Here is a 19,625-nt window from a genome sequence, read left to right as displayed (position 1 = left end):
TTATAGGGACCAATCAAGAATTTAGGTTTAGGGACTGGGTGGGGGCTTTAGGGTTAGGGTCAGTGCTCTGGGAGGGATAGTTAGCCTTTGTTAATTTTATGGGGATCAAGTTAATGGGAGTTAGGGCACTTGCAGCACAAGCAAGTTGCAGCAGAGACATGTGTAGCTAATGGTACATGAGCACTAGTAGTAGACCCATTCTGGGGTGTTCTAAAGGTGCTCAAGTGCCAACTGCTCAGATTCCACTAATTTGCAGCCAGGGACTTGAACAGCTATAAACCCATCTGCCCAGCTGCCCAAGCAGGTGTTCAAACTCAAATGTGATTTCAGAGATGCAGCTGCCGCAATGGACAGATGCAAGCAAGTGCTCACAGTGGACCAGGTAACTGGGGAAGGGAAATGGGGAGGTGGAGTTTAGGTTTAGGTTTAGGGAGGGGGAGGTAGGTTAACAGAGCAAGCGGTGGAGATCAGGAGGTTAGGTTTAGGAAGAAGAGGGGAATTTTAGTTTTAAGAGGCGATCAGGAGATTAGGATTAGGAAAGGAAGAGGGATATTAGATTTAGGGAAAGAGCATGGGACATCAGAATGTTAGGGTTATATTTAGGGAGGGGAGGGGGATTTTAGGTTTAGGGACCAATCGGGACCTTATGTTTAGAGACTATGTAGAAGTTTTTAGATTAGTGTCAGTGTTTTGGGGAGGATAATTAGCCTTTGCTAACTTTGCGGCGATCAAGTTAGATGGAGTTAGAGAGTGGCCGCAGGGAAGTGTTTTCATCTTATTTAAACTTTTTAAAGGCTTTTTCAAAACTACTGTCATTAGAAAACCACACCCTTATAAAGAACATTTGCTACAATCACATAACTAGAATCATCCAGTCAGGTTAAGCATATATATATATATATATATATATATATATATATATATATATATATGCTACAGAGAGTAAAAACATGGTTCAAAAGTCAGTAAAAGTGTTTACAAACCTTTTAAGACTAATGCATCATTTATTAAAATCTCAGAATAGGTGACATAGTATGAATCATATTGGATGCCATGTTTTAAAAAGACTTGTGTTATGCTTTTAAGTATCCCCTAAATAAAAATAAACAAAAAATAAGCAACAATATGGCAGGAATCACTCAATCATAACAGACATTTCTTTGGCTAATCAGAGGATAGCATAACGGATAACGTGTTTATTTTACAGACACAGTGTACAAGGTTTGATTCTCACTTTGGAAAGCATGGTAAGGATGAAAAAGGCTCTTTGACTTTGTTAGTTTAGTAATTCCCCCTGAAGCTTTGAAACTGCTGACAATTTTTAGTAAAACTGAGGAAATTTGTTAGTGTGAAATAACTTATAAAAGAAGTACAGTAAATATTTAAAATATTTTTATATTTTTTTAAGTATTCCCAAATAAATGTAAACAAACAAAATCATCATGTAAAACTAATCTTGTTTTGTGCTTTTTACAGTTTGCTCCACCCATGTATGCAGCTGTCTTTAATATTTTCCATCTAAAAATATGAGCAAATAACAACACCTGGGTCTGTTTGATTTCTGTATAGACTTGCTAACTTTTAGTTAAGTCATAATTTAAGGTCTAATTATATCTTACATTTCACCCCTACCCACTGATGTTAAAATGCCGTGTAAATATACCAATTCATTTGCCTATACAGTCATATCAAAAGTGAAAATAGACTATAAAAAAGTACAATATTTTCATATTAGTCATCATATTAACCTTTGTCAGTTAAGCAAATCCACAAGCTCTGCTATTTAAAAAGACAATATTTAGATCTGTGCATGGATTTTGCCCAAAATGGCTTAGTACACTGCCATGAAGTACCATGATTTTTAAACTAGAATGCTGGTATTCTGAACTATAGCTAGGTCATCTGCCATGTTATACATTTCCCTGATATGATGTCCCTCTTGACTGTAATTTGAAGAGAAAAAAAATGCTCTTCTGCTCTGAAATGAAGAAAACTGCTTTCAAATGCCACACAAAGTGTTTGAGCTGCTAGTGTATTTCTGTATTTGTGGTCATGACTGAAGTCCTGAAGAACTTCACACTTAGTACCCCACCATCACCCCATCATAATTGTGCCCTCTGATACTTTGCAACCAGGGCAACATCCTTCTTCACCCTGTCCTAGCTCTACTTCTGCTGGTGCTTTAACAGTGATGTACAACAGTCCAATGTGTGTTCTTGAATGGAGCACAACAGCACATAGTACACCTCTGCAAACTACATTCACATGTGTTCCTAACAGGGGAATGCACTTTGTAACTTGACAGTATTAATACAGTGTGACACAGAAAGCTAGCTTATTGAGGTATAATATATCTTTAAGTAAATGCTTGATAAGGTATGTTACACCTGCATAAGCTGCTTTACCTCATTGCACTATGGGCTGCCTAAGAGTTATTTGCAAAAAACATTTAATTTCTAGGGTATGATGGAGGAGCTAAGATCATTACCTTAATATGATAGCAAATGAAGGAATCTGGTGCTCTGAGAGATCCTCTGGTGGAGGAAAAAGTATGGTTGAAATAGCAGACTTACCTGCTGTACATTGGACTAAAGTGCAGGTGTCAGTAAGGTTAGAATGCCATGACAGGCTGTTTACTTACAGTGGTACTGAGATACCAGCCAGCTCTATGTATACATATTGCACATCTCTACACCTGAGGGAGATCGTTGTATGCACAAATGGTGCATCATCTGTTTGCATGTTAGACACCTACTCTACTCTGGGACCAGTCCACAGACAGGTGATGCAGATTTTGTAAATCTCATAAGATACTGAAGAGGAATTATTTGGGTGGGTGTTGCATATATAATGTACGGTATATGTACAATAGGGCAAGACCATATAGTAAGTCTTGTTTCATTCGGTGTGTGCCATTATGTGCTGCAAAGGGCTTTGCTATGTATGTATGCTGCACACAAACCATAGTCAATGGTGCACAATGCTGATAATTTCACTGTGTATAGGTTCCATAGTGATTCAGGTGAGAGCCCCCAGTTTTGCCAAAGTAAATGAAATGCTGCAATACAGAAAAAGATGATTTAAGTAAGACTGCAAGATGAAAAATAATGTGGCCCAGATTTATTAAGAAACATAAAACTTCCATAAAAGATAGCAGCAGATAATTTGTTGTTAATGCTCTTAATGACACTCCAGATTAATGTGATCTTGAAAATGAAGGCAGAAAGGAAAGAATAATATCTGTATAATCAGATTTAAGTATGCAGCCAGATTTTAGGTGACAAGAAAATTTTAACTGGGCAAAAATTACACTAAAGCAGTGTCAGTTGTGAAGAGAATTGTTTACCCCTATGTACTTTCACTCAATGTAAACTCAATCTTTTTCAAGGGAATTTTCAATGTTTATTGTAGTATAGCAGAATCTAAAATAATAATCCAAACTTATGCGCAGATGATAACAGTGTTTTGTTTAAAGTCATGCTGTCAACAAACAGCTTGACTGTAAAAAATGAATTTAGGTCTCATTTTCACTATGTTAGGTTTTCTGGTTTTCTGCAACATACTAGCACTGTCTTGCCATTTTGTCTCTTGCATGCATGTTTTATAAATAGCAGTTTAAGTTGCCACCATAGCTTTTATATAGATCAAAAAGATGGAGCATGTTTTCAAATGAAACAAGATTGCCAAAGTGTTTACAGTTGAGTATGAACAGCTTTTATTCTACATAGTCTCAAAAATAAGTGTTATTATGGCACAATTAAATTGCATGAAATGTGAACAATTATCTGACACAGTACATTTCCAGAGCCTGAAATCAACAACGGATCTGACTACATTTCAATGGTTTACTTTGTTTCTAAAATGGCACTATTAAATCAGTAATGTTTAATAAAAGTTGTTATTTTGCAATAGTTACTTCAGATAAGCTCATTAAGGAATTTATTTGAACTATTTTTTAGCTTTTGTTGCTATTTCCATGACATTCATTTGTTTTTATTTAGTTATTAATTTAATAACCCAACATTTGGAAGCATCCAAGCAGACCCTTTTATACCATGGTCTGAGTCACTAGCATTGAGTCTAACCAAGTCAATGAGAACACATTTTGTTTTCAAATGTCATTGCCAGTGTCAGTGGTGCAATGTATAGCATACTGGCCTATGGTGTGGAAGGCTGTGAGTTCTTTAACCAAACCAGGTAGCTATATTGCTGATGCTACAGTGCATGCTAAGGAGAGTGCTGCACCCTTGAATATGTCATCCTTTGGGTGAGATGTTAAACTGAGGCCCGATCTGTTTAAGTTGGTGGTAGCTCAGGTGGATGAAAAAGATACAATGGCACTTATCAAAAAGAATAGGGGGAAGTTCTGTGATACCCTATCCAGATTTCTCCTAGTAGTATAAATATCACCTTGGGGCTTCCCTAAAAAGAGGCTAGTGGCCTAGAGGGACTAATCCAGTCAGCAAAGGATAAATAAAAATAAATAAACTAAGATATATAGAGTAAAAAAGAACTGTAACCGAAGCACTCAACCAGCAGATATGGGAAATGCTTTAAGACCACATCTGTAAACCTGTTAGGGCAAGAAATATGGACAAAGCCAACAACAATGTGGGGACAAAGCCCAAACTCAGGGACAGATTTTTAAATGTTTTTCTTATAAACTTAGACATTTGATAGAATAACAAGCTTTGTATTAACATGCATTTCCTGAAGGGTATGAAGTCTGAAAATAAAATATCTAGCATTATTGAATAATTTGCCTGAAAGCCACATTTTTTATGAGGAACAGATGAAAAATGTGAGGCACAAGTTTGGACATTCTGCAAAAATCTGGACAGTTGAGAGTTATGTAAGATACAGACTTTAGTCTAAACATGAAAGTTTATAATAAAAGTAACTACTGTAACAGTTACTTAAAACATCAACATCTTTTTCTTTCATTTCGACAGAATATTTTAAGCTTAATTAATTATTTTGATCATTCAGTAAAGCTCCTTATCAGCTGCAGTTCATATTACTCTCAGAGTGTGGCATTGTTACTACCTCGGTTATTTACTTCAACGGCTCTGGCATGTTTCTAATTCATATAGTAAGGTTGATTACTATTCAAGAAAAAGTTATTCCACTGAAAGAAGAGCTGCCCTTATAGGACAAAAAAAAATCATGGTAGTGTCTATGTAAGGGCCTATGATAGATGTATTATGTTATCCATAGATGCATGAAAGATTTGTAGAGATCTCCATCATCTGATATTAAAGTAACAAGCAATGTTTTAACATATGAATGTCACAATTCAGCTCCCAGACAATGAAGTGCAATCACAGATAATCTACTGTGAAGGACTATATAAAATATGTTAAACCTAGATGGGAGGAACCCATCTGTGCCAGTGATGGTAGTGATGAGAGACAGAGAACTGGTCCTCCATGGGTTAGCTGAAATAATGCTTCACAAAGACAACAATCATGTAAACATAATTCTATATGCTTGAATCCTTAAAGCCATAGATCGCAAAGAACCACATATGACCATATGCTCCCTTGTGGCATATTCCAATGATAAATCACTTTATACTGCATGAGATCTCACTCTAGTCCACTAGAACTCCACGGCGCCAGCCCTTACTACCATTAATCATCAGTGATTTAATCACACTCACTGTCACTGCTCTCCCACAATGGCTGGTATAACAGCGGTGGAGTTTATCTGTAAGAACGTCATTATTTGGGGACAAGCCCACCTTTTCTCATAGCTGACAAGGCTGGCCTTCCTCCATTTAACAGCTGTCATCCTATAAACTGAATCTGTACCTCTGCAGATTAGAAACATACTTGCCATCCAAATATTGTACAGGCACATACAAAGCTGTGCATTGAAGTACTGTGGTAGTTTGCTCATAGATGATGTAGTCATGTTTGTGCATATGTGGCACACTATGTTGGCTAGAATTTTTCACTGCAGCATTTTTCCTCCTATAACTTCAGATGTATAGATAGATAGATATAGATGTAGATATAGATATTTGTAAACACTTTGGTAATATTTTTAAGTACCACTGATGTCTAGTGATTTTGCAGAGGACTCATTCACCTTGGTTGGAGGATATAGGACTTGAATCTTTTTATACTTTTAGGGCAGGCTGTACAAAGTATCCCTATAACCTATTGCCTCTCCACCCACCCACTTTTACTAAGTGACTTTAAGGCATAACATGCAGTGTATTCCCGGTGTCTAGTGTTCCCCACCAGCCCATATCATCTTTCTTCTTTTTTTTCCCTAAAAGCCTTTAAAGTGTGATATGCAGGGTATCCCTGGTGTCTAGTGTTTCCCACCAGCCCAAGCCATCTTTCTTCTTTTTTGTTTTCCTAAGTGCCTTCAAAGCATAACATGCAGAGAATCCCTGGTGTAGTGTTCTACCTGACCCACATCTTCTCAGTCTACCACTGCTACTATCCATAAAACCTCTTTCCTGCGCACACCTACCCATTACTTCCTTCCCTGTCTACCTTGTTTAAAAAGTAATGGCACCTGTCAGAAATAATTATATCTCTGCTTCCCCACCCCATCCCAGTCTTTCCCTCCCCTTATTCTTCTGTGTGTTCCCCTGCTTGCTGTCCCCTTTCTGACTTATCCACCCATTTCCTCCCCGTTAATAAGAATAAACTTGCAGAGACTTTTCATAGTGGTCTGACTATGCACATATGGATGCATAGTTGTGTGTATGCTGCATGGACACTTCTGTGATTTATTAGACATGTAACCATCATCATGTGCGCTTCTGGTTTCATGGTCTGTATGAGTTTTTTGAGTGGATTCCTTCATTAAAGTGTTAATTTTTATCAGGCCACAGTGTGCAGCTTTGAACATGATAATTAGCCATTGGTCCACCATATAAGCAATGTTTCTGAATCCCAGAGAACGCTAGGTTCAAGGCTATAAGTGTCAGAAGACCATTCAGCACATTCTTTGTAAAAAATGAAAAAAAATGCAATATTTTAGGAATGTCATATCGTACATATTTTTGTGAAGAAAATAGTTAATGTAAGCATGGATATAATTACTTATGTGTACTATAATGAAGTACTTGAAACAATTTTGAAAAATTGCATAGGAAAATCATGTTCAGCTTGTGTCACATCTGGAATCAGCTATGTGAGGATGACTTATTTAATAAAAGAGGGTTAATTATTAAGCAAGTATATAAATTAAATATAGTATTTGGCAGAAGACAAAGTCTGAATTTGTAGTGAAACTGATGTTTTGTAAGTTTCAAAATGATTTTGAAAGAAGCATAAACCATAACAATTAGGCTTATTTGATTGAAAATGTTTGACTTGTTTAGGCAGCCCAGTTAGCATTGCTGCATTGTAGTATATGGTTTTATAGTTAGCTTCCCATCTTGTATTTCCTTAGTGTAGAGTCTGCATATGAACATTTACCTAATGCTCTAGTTTCATTCCATATACAAGAGATGTGGCACAGCGTAGGCTTTGGCTTCCCACAGTCCTGAACTGGATAAAACAGATGGTAAGAGAATGAATGAATGAAATGAATGCTTAGTCTGTTTATACCCAAGTAAGCCTAATCCATCAATGCCTAAAAAATACCACATAAAAGAAGCATAAAGAGACCCATGGAAATAATAGGCAATGTATTTATGGATGGAGTGTTTCATTCTATGTAGCATGGTGACTCGGCAGTTAAAATCATTACTCCACAGTTTCAAGATCCAGGGCTCAGCATTCATCACCATCTGTGCTCATTCCCTGTTTTGCCAGTGAATTTGTATCTGGTTTTTTTTAATTCTCTTGTTTCTTTCCCCCCCAAAAAAGTTGTTTGCCTGTGCAAAAGTATAAACATTTATTCACTCTGGCCTTGAGCCTTGTGGCATGTATCAAGCTAAAAAGGGTCCATGATAAATCAGGTCAGTTACCTACTTAACACATGAATACTTTAGATTTATATATATAGAAAAAAATATATATATATATATATACATATATATATATATATATATATATATATATATATATATATTTTGGGCTCCTCTGTTAAACTGACTTCTAACACAAAAAGCTTTCCTAGATGGCAAGTTGATTTATCTAATATTAAGGAAGTTCTTTCCCTAGATAATAACAAATATACAACGACCCCCCCATTAATATTCCAAAATGTGCACACTGATTGGTCAGCATGCACGTTGTAAATCAGAGTTATAGTAATGGAAAAAGGTCTGGTCGCCCGGACTTTTTCCATTAGTATAATTCTTTTTTCTTTTTTTTTTTTACAGCAATGGAGAAAGCAAGATCTCCATTGCTTTTTACAACCTGTCTCACTACGTTAAACGAATTTAACATAGTGAGACAGCTTTTTAAAAAAGCACCGGAGCATCTCCATTGCTTTTTTTAAAGCTGTCTCGCTATGTTAAACCCATTTAACATAGCGAGACACTTTAAAAAGCAATGGAGATCTTGCTTTCTCTGTTGCTTTTTTTCAAAACTGTCTCGTTATGTTAAATGAGTTTAACCTAGCGAGACAGCTTTAAAAAAAGCAACGGAGATTCTCCGCTGCTTTTTGTAAAGTTGTCTCGCTATGTTAAACTCGTTTAACATAACAAGACAGGTTGTAAAAAACAACGGAGATCTTGCTTTCTCCGTTGCTTTTGCCCACAGCTCTGATGTACTGCGTAAGTATACGCATGCACAGTACATCAAAACTGCCACAGAATACCAGACAGCTGCGGAAGGGCAGCAAGGAGGCATTATACAATGCCATTATTTAAGAAAAGTAATTTTTTTTTTTCTTAAATAATGCCATTGTATAATAGCAATAACCCACTTTTGGGTGTGGGTAATGCTGGATTTAGCCACGGTTGGCTTTGTTTGGCCACTCAGGCTTCGCCCTCATGACCAAACCACACCAACCGTGGGTAAATCCAGCATTACCCACACCCAGTCATGGGTTATTGCTATATTGTTTCCTGTACTAGGAAACAAATGCTTTACATTTTACAAGCTTTGTGATTTTTGTTCACATGAATTTCACTGTGTGATATCCTGATAAAGTTGTCAAAAGCATCTTATCATATCTATATATCAAATATCAGGAATTCAATACACAGGAAAATGTAAGTAATTCTAAATGAGCATTGTATTCTACTCAAATTGTTTTAAAGGTAAGTAAACAGTAGATAGTGCATAGCAGTTTTATTAGACAGATCATTGACTATAAGTTTTCATCTCTAGCTGTCCTCTACAGCCAGACAATACAAATAAGCTATCTGTAATGGCATTTGAACTTTTTCCACAAATGTAGTGCTGTAGCATATCTGTAGTGGTATTTTATGTCAGAAAATATAGCCTCATCAACCTGTGTGTGTGTCTACCAATGCCAGAAATGTCCTATTCTACAGTTCATCTAAAGCTCAAATGCATGTCTGGAAACCCCAGGGAGAACCCTATACCATTTTATTTCCCCATAATTTATCACAATAGTGAATTATATGTTGCTCTTTGTCTGCTTTGAACAAGTCACTTGAAAGAATTTGAAAAGATACAAAGATTCATTGAGTCCTTACTAGAAAAATCACAGGGTTGGAAATTTTGAATTATTCAAAGAAAGCTGAAAGAACAGTAATTATATTCAATTTCATATAGGTTACTTAAAAGTAACCTCTGATGACAATGTATGATATAGCTGGATCTGAAAGTATATGTCAGTAATTGATTGTTGGAGGACCTAACACCAGGTCAGGGAACCTAATGCTAAAAAGAAGTATCATTAATAGAAGACAACATGGCAGATACATTAAAGAATACCTTCCCAGATTAAGGAATAAGCTTCAAAGTACAGTCAGAAACCACTCATTAACTTCCTTGAAGAGTAATCTTGGGATTTGGAAAGTATAAAATACCACTGGGGTTATAGCAATCAGCTTCTCAAAGCACTGCAGTTTGTAAACTTGAAATGAACTTGTGAATCCACACTGTGAGAAAAAGAGTCAGCCTGGTTCTTGCAGACAGTTTGATATGCAGTGCTATACAGTAAACCCTAGACAGGTATTAACATTTTTTTCAACATCATCATTAACATCTACTCTCTTTTTTCTGTTTTCTACATGGGGGTGGAGTGTCACGTCAAATGCTACCATCTCGCTTGATTCAATGCCAATCTCCTACCTTTTTCAGCAGTCAAGTTTGTCTGACACAGATCTTCTGTCACACAATCCATCCATCTCTTTGCTGGAAGCCATTTTTTCCTCTTTTCTTCTTCCTGTGTGTTCCATGTGCCTGAATCACCATAATCTGTTCTCTTTGATGCTCTCTGCAATTGGAGTTGCTCAGGCTTGTGCTCTGATGTCCTCATTTTTTCATCTATCCCAATGTGTTCATCCTACCATTGATCTCAGGCATTTCATCACCATTTCCTCTAGCTTCCACAGCTGCTCTGCCTTCACTGCCCAGGTTTCAGTGCTATATAGTAGTACTGGTTATACCACTGTTTTGTACACCTTACTTTTCAACTTACTTGGCATTCTTCTGTCATATATTACATTTGATACTCTGTACCGGTTGGCTATAGCCCCTCCTATTCTAGCTTTGACCTCCTTATTCAGGCTTCCATTCTCCTCAATTACCCTTCCCAGGTACTTGAAGCTGTTGTTTTCACTTATATCTCAGTCTTCAGCTTATTTTGATAACATTTGTTGACATTACAAGTGCCTTATCATTTCTCAGTTTCATCCTGTGCACCTTCAATTTAGCATTCCATTCCCACATCCTCTGTTGCAGTTCTTGTTCAGAGTCTGCCTGTAATGACACAATTCCGCATACACCAGCTTTGTTGATCTAACCCATCCATCCTATTTGCTAATGTAGCCCATCACCAGTATGAAATGCAGTGGGCTCAGAGATGAACCCTAATGAGCACTCTCTTCCACTGGGAACACCTATGTGAGTCCAAAAATTGTTCATACTTGTGTCATTGGGTCCTTGTGCATAGTCTGTGACTTTGAACTGTCAAAGGACTTCTCACATCAACTTTCTTGAGACCTTGCCATGGGATTTCTACAAGTCTAGAAATGCCTATTTAGAATCTTTCCTCATCTCTTCTTCTTCTCAACTATCTGTGTCACTGCAAACATTGGTTAGTTGTGCTGCATCATGATCTGAATTCAAACTGCTCATTTCTCATCTTACTTCCTACTATTCTGCATATTCATTATTAAGCACCTTCTCTAGAACTTTCATGCAATGTGACAAGAGTTTGATATCTCTGTACTGCCCACAGTTGTGAATGTCCACTTTGTTCTTGTACAATGGCACTAGTATACTTATTCTACAGTCATCTGGGATACACCTTTCTAGTCATTCTGCTATAAGTCAAAGTCAAAGAAAACTTTATTGTCATTCACAACTACACGACAGTGTAGCTGAAAGAAATTGTGATGCTTTGTTCCCAGTGCAAAAACATACATGCAGAGAAGAAAAGGAATAAAATAGCATAGCATAAAATAAAATAAAGTAAAAAACAGAATAAAATAACATAATGACAAGACACAATTTACATATAATTAGAATGGAGTAACAACATGTACATGACATTACTATAACATAAGAACTAAGCAGTATATGGAATGGTCAGCATGAATATTGCACAGTGTGATTTATATTGCACTTCATAGAGTCCTACAGTAAGGTAAGGTGTGAACCAACATTAAATATACACATCAGTTAGTTATTGCACATGAAAAAGCTTAATATTTATAGTGCAACAAAGCCTGGAATAAGTACCTTCAGAAGCCATTTCTCCCCTAACTCAGCCAATATCTGCTATGACCTCATCTGAGCCTGCTGCTTTCCCTGTGTTCATTGTATTTAGTGCTGTTTTTACTTCTTCTAGGGTGGGCTCCTCTTCTCTGTTCATTGTAGGCTGTGTCTGTGGCAGTACAGTTTCTGTGGGTGTTTTCTTTATTAAAAGCTGCTGGAAATACTCCTTCCATCTGCCTTTGCTGTCCTGAGAACCAGTGAGCATGTTGTTGCTGACATCCCTTATGAAGGGTGCCTGTCGACTATCATCTTTATCTTTCTGTCTTTACCTTGCAACCTGACAGAGTTTCCAGAAGCTAGAAGAATGTTTGTGATGCCTTGTTCTTCAATACTGAAACTGGTCTCTTAGCCTCTTTGTTAGCCAACTAGTATTCCTTGTTAGCCTGGTCCATCTTTTCTATCTCCCACTTTTTCCTGGACTATTTCTTTCGTTTGATGATTTCCTGGACTTCTGATTTCCACCTCCCACTTTCCTTATGAAACCTTATTTCCATATCTGTCTCAGCTGTATATCTGTTTTATAGTCCACATACATGTTGTTTTAAGACTGCCATTCTTCAACTCCACCTATTTCCTCTTCTTCCTGAGGTGTTAGTGCCCTAAGTAGTTCTTTCAGCTGTTGTGTTTTCTCTCCAGTCAACTTCCAGGTCTTTAGCCTAGTCCGTATTGACCTTAGAGCCTTCTCTGACCACTGCTTGTAGCTGATTGTGGCAACCAGTGATTTTTGAGTTGGCTAGCTATTTCATTGAGGATGACTTTGCAATCATTGATTCTACCCCTGTGTTCTTTCCTTCCAGGAGGAACTCTACGTGAGTTACATGTCAACAACTCCTATATGTGATCTTGTGACTGTCTCTCTTGCTGAACCAGTTGGCCACCATCAAGCCATTTGACATACAGAAGTCCAAACTGGCCTTTATTTATTTCTGTTACTCCACCCATGTGGACTCAGGCAGTCCTCATATCCTGTTCTGTCTTTGCCAATATGTGCATTCACGTCCTTCATTATCAATGCCAACTTATGTTATCCTGTTGTATCTAGCAGGTCCCGCAACTGCTGTCTGAATGCACTCATTTACTCATTATCACAACCCTGCTGTGGAGCATAGGCTGAGATTATGAATACTGCACTATCCTCACACTGGAGTTTGATTGCCGTGAGTCTGTCTCTAATTCTGATGACATCCTTAACTGTCTTATCAAGCTTCTCCCTCAACACAACTCCTACACCATTTGTAGTCTGTTCTCCTCCTGAGTAGTGGACTCTGGATCCCAAGCCAATTGTCTTGTCTGCACAGCCCTTCTATCTTGTCTCCTGTATACAGAGAACGTTCAGCCTCCTTCTTATCATCATGTCATCCACTTCAAGTCTCCAGCTTGTCAGTGAATCTATAGTGAGTATAGCAGTCCGTAGTTCATGTTTGACAGGGGTGATTGGTTTACATCCAGCTTTTCACTCAACAGAGCTATCACAGGAAATCCAAGTTGGGTAGTTGGACATGGGCTGGCCAATAGCTTAGTGACACAGTGCTACTGGGCTTTATGGCAGGCACACACTGGCTAATAAGGGCACAGACACCACTCCTACCATTAGTGTGGCACACTTTGCAGAAATACAGGATACTGTTCCTCTTTCATTACACCCAACATTTTTTTAGGATGGTAAAATGTGTTAGGTTAGTTGTAACCTTGAATCTAGCAAAGAAACTACTTGGTTCTTCTACCACCATAGTCCATATATTCAGTTTTAAGCACACATTTTTCACCTCTCAGATAATGCATATGTTTTACTTATATCAAGTCTGAGTATTGTCATTGTAGATTAGAGAAAGGCATGAACTTCATTTCCCCCTGATGGCCAGTTCAGTCACTTGTGTTGACAACTGTCACAGAAGTTTTAGAGTGTTCCATTTTTTCACTAATGAAAGCAGCAGTTTATTTAGTCATAATGGTTACATTTCAGAATGATGCCTGCAGACTGAGCCTTGTGTTTTATGCTCATCAGGCTGTAATATGCTAATTGTCATCTATATTTTATAGTAATTGTTTGCTTAATTTATACATAAGCCTACAATTGTATTTTGTTGTAACTGGATACACATATTTTAATTGATCTTGAAATGTATATCTAAAGAAATGAATCAAATATACTATAATCTGGGAAAAATTGCAAAACATGATGCTTTTACTAATATGGCTCCTTTATTATAAAAGAGTCAGATGTTAAGGAATGTTTGCAATACAGACAAGTGAGCATCTGACTCAGAATAACTAAAATGTATTATTGGATCAACTATCTGAGGAAGCCATAAGTATGTGCAGACTTGTGATAAAAACAAAGTAATAAAAGATATGTATTTTACAAATTCATACATTTCTTCCAGTTTCTTCTGGGTATAAACTGAGACATAAAAAACATTATGCACAATTAGTTCTGGGTTACCTTGTATTAGTGATCTGTCTCCTGTTGGCTGATTTATCAAAAAAAATACAGTTGCATGCTCATGCCTTCTGCATTATATGTGGTAAAATAATAAATAATTACATGCCAAGCTGAAACACACTGTGTCAAATTACTGCAGTGCAGTCCCCCTATTACAAATGCTATAGTAAAGTATAACAAGTTGCTGCAAACTAAATTGTAGTTCAAAAATATCGGCATGAGTTTTTGTTCATTCATATAAAAATTTAAATTACATTTCACCCTGGCCAGGTTGATTTTTCTGAATAACACGTCTAGCCATTTAACATACACAATGATACGTGCAAGTGCTTAAGGCCATTCTTGCATGTGTATGTGCCAGGCTGTCCATTTTGTCTGTCTGCAAGTAGATAGCTATAAACTAGCAGCAGGCATTCCAGTTACACTTAAAATGAGTGTGGATTTCAATGTACATCTATTACAGAGAAACTGATACATTGTTATAGCAGCATGAAAAATGTTAAGATTCTGCTACTGATAAAGAGTCTGCAATGTTGGCTGCAACATCTTCTTTCAGGTAAAAAGTTTGCAAATGTTGACGCTGATGATAATAAGCTGCTTCAATCAAGTCAAAATTTGCATTAATTTCCCTGGTTTTGATTTCTACAGCAATACATGAATAGGGCCTGGCTCTGTCAAATTGATCTCATCTTTCTTTGATTTAGCTGATGGAGAATAGGATAATCACTGAAGCAATACAAATTCTGCTAAAAATGACATATTTAAAGAGGTGATGATCACATGATCATCTAAGTTTGTTTAGATTTGCATGTCATGTACCTAAGAAAATCTATAGGCCTCTGTGTTTTGTGGAAGTATGTATCTTCAAACAGTCATTGTAATGTTCTGCAGTAAGTGGTGAATGATATACCAGATTAGAATTCCCTGATGAGAACAACCACTGAATGGTTTTAAGTACCTATGTCCTATGCCTGGCATACAAGACCAAACTCTAAGATTACTTCTTTCTCCTGCCCTTTTTTTAATTCATTACTTAAGCAGCTAAGCTCACTGGGCTCGGTGTCCCCTTCACAGGGTGACCTGAGAGCACTGACTGGTTAACTGTTAACTCAGTCTCACAGTAGACAAATAGTGGTAGACAGAATCTAACCATGTACCTCGGACTACAAGAAACAGCTTATTAACAGCTCCAAGCCTTAATCCTCTTTGTTAACTGACAGACGTGAGCCAAAGATATGATTAGTGCTAAAATCAACAAGGATTATTTCTATAATTCTAAGGCTGTCTTATTGTTTGTGACCAGAACAATCTTTTGTTAGCAGGGACAATAACTTCTTAGATCATCTTGGCCTATTAAAAGAAGTTATTACAGCCATCTCCTTGTTTACAGGAGTTTCTTCTAAATACTATATACTATATACAAGATGTTTCTGTCTTTCACATTCACAGTCATGTTAGCAAATTTCACATTCTGAGATTTGATAAGGAAGCTGTTTGCTATGACAGCTACATTGGACTTAAAATCTGAGTCTGGTAAAGACTGATGGGGATATTTTTAATTACTTTGAGGCTGTGGGATCCAGTGAAAAGAGATGTTTTGCTTCTAGAACAGTGGACAGCAGATTGCAAAAGGATGATATGATACTACCATGCCATGAATTTAATGCATAAAATAATTGGAATGGATGTGACAAATTTTGAAAATTAAGATACAGCATAATGCATAATAGTCCTGTTTTCTACCTCTTCAGGAAATTTCTAACTGAAAACTCTTCATCACATCTTTAACCTTTGTCTGACACAAAATATAATGTCATGCAACTGGAAAATAGCTCACATGATCTCCTGCCCAAACAACCTGAACCTAAAAACACCCTATACTTCCATCATATTTCCATCCTGTCCACTTTTGGCAAGCTGCTAGAAAAAATAAGTTATATCCAACTCAAAAGCTATATTCAGCAACACCATCTCCTTACCCTAAAATAGACTGGATTCTGGATAGGTTATAGTACAATGATGGCACTTTGGTGCCTATCTGATGACATTCTCCTCAACACTTGAGAGGAGCAATATTCATTGACCTAACAAACACTTTTGATCTTATCAACCACTAACTTTTCCTTTGCTCTCTTCAGAACATTGGCATTTGTAACACATCCTTCCCCTAGTTCCAAGACTTCTTGTGAAACAGATTCTTCACAGTTAAATTAGGTTCTTCCCTCTATCACACCACAGCTCTTTCAATGGAAGTGTCTCAAAATTCTCTTCCCTTCCCTTCTGTTCTCTTCTTTTCTCCTCTCTGTTTTCCTTAACAAACTACCTCATGACCTTCATAATCTATAACTCATCCTCTATGCTGATTACATGATACTCTTTAGGTCCAGAGACGGGGTATGAAATGCAAGTGATTAAATCTATTTTGCTGACAACTGAGTGCTGACTTTTTGTTTTTTGCCAGAGACAACCACCCAATAATCGAAATAGAATTGCAAAAAGACCCATATAGAAAAAATGAGGGTAAAAGTTAACTCAATTCTCTTCTGGGCCAGGAAAATCTCTCCTACTTATTCAAACCAGCTAGGACAGCTACAGGCAAAGGAGTCCTTCTGGCCCAACTTTAATATGGGCTGCCCATCATAGCCACATTGTCTAAGTAAAACTCCTCCATACTACAGACTATGAAAAACAATCTGTTACTTCATCACCAACTCACCATCTAATGAGCACCAATGCCTCACCCCTAGAAAAAATACACTGCTCCCAGTGCAGGACAGAGTAGCCCTACAACTAAGCTCTCTCATCTTCAAACCTCTCCAGCTGAACTCATTTCTACTACCAGCTTCCAAACTTTATACTAAACACTCACTACAGCTTCAGACTCTTCTCCCAACAACCCCCCCCCCATCTCCAATCCCCACAAAGCATGATACATTGCACTGACCATGCTATCTCTATCCTTGCTCCTCAAATATGGGAATCCCTCCTCAAACACTTTAAGGAACTACAATACTCCTTCCCCACCACAAGAAATTAACTTAAATGTATCTACACCAAATTAAACTATAATGCCACACAGCAGGCCATATAACATAAGGGCCTGTCAACCTCTAGCCTTACTCTGTCTCAGCTACTAACACTCCCCATCATCCTCTCCTTACCTGACTCTCATTACCCCACAGCACTTCCACCATGATGTAAACCTGAAACATGATCACATTAACTGTAAAATCTGCATTTCTCTCCTACTTTTTGCTAATTCTATTAATTGCTGCTATTACATATTGATACCTTCATTCTGTTTTTGATATGTACAGCTTAATGAGTCTCTCTTCTCTCTTTTTTCTTCTTTGTGAATTATTTCACCTGCGGGAAGTACTTGCAAATTGTCATCCGTGATCAGTATACCACCCCGGAAAACAAGTTTAAATTAAAAATAAAAATAAATGACTGATCTGTTTAATGTAATTCTTAGTGAATAGTTTATTCATCGTATTATTTGTTTCACTCTGAAGTGTTTCTATGTTTTCATCATCCCTGAGGTTTTACAATTTCTTAAAACATATATGAAGTTCTCACAGAAATATCACAACCTCATGATAATTTGGGATGTTCTTTCAAGCAACAACCAACAGGTATCAGCTAGTAAGGAGTCAACAAACTGATATACCATTAGTTGCAGAATCTTGTATTGTCATGTGACAGAACATTTTTTTTAAATAGGCAGGGTACATTTATGTTGTGAAAGAAACATTAAAGTGTGAAATAAATGGAGTGCATTTTGACTACAAATCAGTTTGCAACAGACTTATTTATTCCAAAGCACACACTGATGATTCCTAGTGTTAATAAATACAGACAGCAAGGTAAGGGTACAACAGCAGAAAAAAAGGAAAGGTTAAGGAAAAAAAAGAAAAAGAGAGAGAGAATAACAAAGCAGAAACCAAAGAAAATGGAATACCAAATTAAAGTAATCATAGTGGAATATGTTGTACTTGAAGTAAGAAATCTGATTACACTGATGACATATGGCATGAACTATTCCTAGAACACCAAATAAAACTTAGAATCCTTGGAAGCATATAAACAAGAGAATGATACTTAAGCTAGCATACAGAAAGTCTTTCTGACTGGGGTAGTTAAACCTTAGGTAGCTGTATCTCCCCTATGTGATACATACCTTCTTCCTTTTCTGCCATGTACGACTGAAGTTTCCTACTGAATACAGTGTACTATACCATACAACAATATAATAGGTTCATAGGGTCACAGGTATTTACTAGGCTAACAACCACAATGGCCTTTTAAGCCTAGCCATGCATCCCAACTCTCTGACAAGTTATGATACCCTTGATAGGTGCAAGCAGTGGCTTGGGAGATGAAACATTTAGAAGCAGGGGTCTGGGAGATGAAACATTTAGAGGCTGACTGTGTCCATTATAAACAGAAGTGCCAAACCATGGATGAATTTCCTGTTCCCCATCTAATTGTCCAAGTTATACTTGAATTGGGTTAGAGAGGAACTCTGCTTCACATGGACAGGGAGCCTGTTACAGAGATGGGGTAGTCTCTGTGATACATACCTGTCTCTCCAACAGGTCCTGTTTATATTACAAGCAAGGTTTAAGTCTTTAGAATGGGTAATTCTGGTGCTGTCTGTTTTGTAGGTATGCAGGAGGCCCATCAGAGTGGGGTCTGACAATGCCCTGTATATCAGGCATAGATCTCCCCTCAAAAGCCTGTAGGAGACTACAGGGATAGGGCCTTGAGGTGGTCTGCACAGGACATGTTACTTATGCCCTGTATTCTTTTAGTGAGGAACCTCTGTGTGTGTTCCAATTGTTGGATATGCCTAGTTATGTACATACTAAACTGTACTCAATGACAGGTCTGATGAATGGCAAATAGAGTGGAACAATGACTTCCTTGGACCTAGATGTCTTACCTTTGTTTATAAGTTGCGCAGCATAGAATCATTTCCTCATTACTGTAGGCATATGATGGTCAAAGGCTAGATTACTGTCTGTGTGTGTACCTAAGTCCCTGACTACTGGGTCAACACTAAGGGGTATGTTATCAATATGATAGCTACCATGGTTGAATGACTTCCCAAAGGATACTGTTATGCATTTCTTGGCATTTAGTTTTAGTCCATAGCTCTGACACCAGTTATATGTCTGTGTAAGCCCTCCCTGGAGAACAATTGTGTCAGTTTAAGATTCAGTGACAGATCCTAATTTGCAATCATCTACAAATTTAATCAGCAAGAGGAACTGACATTGGTCTTAACTTCAGAGAAGTAAATGTCAAAAAGCAGTAGACCCAGGACTGATCCCTGAGGAACTCCACTT

Source organism: Protopterus annectens, chromosome 3.part1 (genome assembly GCF_019279795.1).
Source record: "Protopterus annectens isolate FY-2018-M chromosome 3.part1, PAN1.0, whole genome shotgun sequence".
In the NCBI taxonomy this organism is placed as follows: Eukaryota; Metazoa; Chordata; order Ceratodontiformes; family Protopteridae; genus Protopterus; species Protopterus annectens.
The sequence above is the reverse complement of the archived record's forward strand: the minus strand, read 5'-3'. Positions refer to the sequence as shown.